The 3,399-nt window shown below is 34.2% G+C and overlaps 1 long non-coding RNA gene across 1 annotated transcript; it reads left to right on the top strand.

Annotated features, from left to right (window-relative positions):
* The first annotated feature begins 509 nt into the window (after positions 1-509).
* LOC120577929 (uncharacterized) lies at positions 510-2,734 on the top strand. The gene is made up of 2 exons (XR_005643887.1): positions 510-576; positions 987-2,734. It is a non-coding gene; the product is annotated as an uncharacterized lncRNA (long non-coding RNA).
* Positions 2,735-3,399: the final 665 nt, after the last annotated feature.

Genomic DNA, 3,399 nt, shown 5'->3' with positions numbered 1-3,399 from the left:
TCTTTCTTTCAGAAGTAGGGATTTGGAACTGCAGACAAATGTAATTTGAAGTTATTTTGTATTTTAAATTTCCACCATTTGATTGATCCAATGGCTAGGAATGGATGAAGCAGAGAGATGGAGAGAATTCTGAAGGAGAGGATCCGATTCCAAAAAAAGAACGTTATATAATTTCGTAGCAGCCGGGATAAAAATCACAAGACGAGGGCTAAATAAAAAATGAGGGATCGAATGAAGTAACGTCATGATAGCGATAATGAAAAGTAGACCACGTACATTTCACTCCGTCAAATTTTAAATCCAACTAACCCTTCCAAATTGCAATATTCTAGTACCGCCTCGAACATATTGGATACGTCCAAAACTTGCCGTATCACAGTAAACAAGCTCAACCCAACAACTTGCACCGAATCATACGTCATAATGACACGCGTAACAATTTTACTAGTTAAACTATCGACCCATTTTCCTATATAACGACCTCATCTCACCCTTATCAATTCACAATTCTCATTCTCAATTCTCTTCGAACAAATCTCAATTCTTCTCTCCTCTGTGACCTAACTTCTCTTCAAGGTAATTTCCATTCCTCTCTGAATTTTCTCCAATCGATATTGTGTTCGTTCTTAAGATTGTAGATCTGTTTGAATTCGATGTTGTAGGTTTTGCATAGCTTGTTTAAACTCATGATTCCTGAACACAATCGTTGTATGAACGAATCTAATAGTTTCTTTTGAAATATTCTGATATATTTGTTAAACGTTGTTTTTAATATGTTGTATTTGATTCAATTCAATCAAACTTTTGGCTTTACATGAACTTGTTCATCTCAAAATTCATCAGATCCATAGGCAAAACGTTGATTTAATTTAATTTCTGGTCTTAGATTCCGGTTTATCTGTTCATATTGTACCGATCTGTTGAATTAGGTTCTGATTCAAGTTTGATGTATCGATCTAATTCATGTTATGATTTATGATTTACAGATGCAAATCTTCGTTAAAACCCTCACTGGAAAGATCCAGGACTTTATTGATGTTATGTAAAGTAAAGGGTTAAATTTTCGGTCGGAAAACACTGAATCACATTCCGGTAATTATCCTGGATCTTGCGACCGCAGTGAATCACATTCCGGTAACAGCTACAAGAGGGTTTAATGTTCCTAACAAGAAAGAGGTTTAAGCCAACAATTCCCCAAGCTGAGCGCCACCACCCACCAGCATTCAGCCCACCACCGACGACGACGGCGTCCACCAACTACAGTCGGCAGCTTAGCACCACCACACCAGTCACCAACATCTCTATTTTAGGTCATCTCACTTTTTCCTTCTTTTTTATAAACTCCCAATTTTGGCTCTATTTTGATTACTATATTAAAATTGAAATTATTTTAGATTTTAGGTTTTCGCTATAATATCATTAGGGTTTGGAATTTTGTTCTAATCTGGATGATTATTGTATAATTTTTAGCTTCTGATTTTGAAACTCTAATTGGAGTAAAATTGAAATTGATCTCTATTTTGCAAAGGTGATTGAAATTGTATAATCTTGCTTAAGCTTCTCAAATCAATTTTTATTGTGTAATTGAATCAGGATGGTTATTTAGATAATTCGATCTTCGTGTCTGTACTCCAAAATTGATTTTACCTTTCAAATGTCTTATTTCTTGTTTTTTCAACAAATGGAAAATAGAGCATTTTCTTAGTAATTTTGGTTGCTACGAATATTTTTAGTGTAACTTCTTATTGAATTTAATATTTAATTATTTGAGAAAAAATTGTGCCCCAATGAATCAATGATATTGTTAGTCCAGGTCCGCCCTTGATTGTTAAGTATGTTCATAAACTACAAATTTATATTCGATTATTACAAATATCTATTAGGAAAGCTTGAAATGAAAAATTTGGAGGTTATCAACATTGGATTTAGTAAAATTACTTTGCATTCAAGCAGTTCGGAAATTGCCCCAGTTGATTTTTGAATATTTGGGAGGATTCTTATCGTTTGTCAATTCTGATTTTCTTTCTTTTAACTTATAAACTACCTACATCATCTTGAGCAAGCACAGTCAAGACATCAGTGTCCTTGTCATGTCCAAGACCAAGAGCCAGATGAGTGTAGGGACAAGGTGGATAATGGTTGAGTCTTATGTTGCTGGTGTTATGTATAAAGAAGTCACGGACCCTATTTGATACTAAACTAATAAGTTCCATAAATTTATATGCAATTTATATGCTAGTTTCTCCACTTCTGCATATTCTTGGCATGCTTCCCTGTTAGTATTAGAAAAAGTGGGGATGGCATGGTTGTAAAATTCATTTTAACCCAAGGGTATTTTGGTAATTTCCACAAATTGATGGGGTGGCCATGGCCATCCCCTGTCCTCACGTGGCTCCGCCACTGGGTGGGTGGTGGCGCTCAGCTTGGGGAATTGTTGGCTTAAACCCTCTTTTTTGTTAGGAACATTAAACCTTCTTGTAGCTGTTACCGGAATGTGATTCACTACGGTCGCAAGATCCAGGACAATTAGTTGTTACCGGAATGTGATTCACTGCTTTCCAACCGAAAAGCAGTGCAAATCTTTGTCAGAAGATTAAACCCTCTTGTAGCTTAAATTTCCTGACTTTACATTTGCCAATTGCCACCACATGTTATGATGTATGATTTTACCCGTTGATGGTTTTTGTGAATAATGAATTTAGTTCTTCGTAATTCATGTTTTATATTGCATTTATGTTATGATGTCTTTTGATTGCGTTAGTATCTTTTGTGATTGTGTTGGTCTGAGGAATTTAAGCACGATGGTCGTAATAATGTTTTACTTATAATAGGTTAGGATTGACATCTTCTAGATTTTCTTATCCTTGACAAATTAGCAAATAATCATAACAGTGCAGTTTTCCATAGTACTCTTTAACACTAATAACTACTCCCTCCGTCTTAAATGTAAGCAATTTTTCACTTTTTAGATTCATTCAATAAATTATGTATGTGATCTATAATAATATGGACCATATACATAATTTATTAAATGAATCTAAAAAGTGAAAAATTGCTTACATTTGAGATCGGATGGAGTAAAAATTAATGAAAATCTGCAAACTGGACTTTGTTTTTGTCCTTGACAATGATTTAAGCTATAATATAGACAACCACTAGTTGGATAATACCACTAGCATAAGAATTTTCCTCATTGTCAATATTAGAGTTCGGATTAAGACACTAAGGCTTTGTTTGGATGCATAAAGGAAAGAATGTTTAAGGAATGAAAGTGAGTGGAAAGAGAGTAGAAAGTAAGATGATTTTTTGGTTGTTTGGTATTAGCGATGGTAAAAAGAAAGTGTAAGGAAAGAAAGATGAGAATATTTGTAAAAAGACAAAAATAGCCACAAAAAAAAA

This window comes from Medicago truncatula, chromosome 1, assembly GCF_003473485.1.
Source record: "Medicago truncatula cultivar Jemalong A17 chromosome 1, MtrunA17r5.0-ANR, whole genome shotgun sequence".
In the NCBI taxonomy this organism is placed as follows: Eukaryota; Viridiplantae; Streptophyta; class Magnoliopsida; order Fabales; family Fabaceae; genus Medicago; species Medicago truncatula.
The sequence above is the reverse complement of the archived record's forward strand: the minus strand, read 5'-3'. Positions and strand labels throughout refer to the sequence as shown.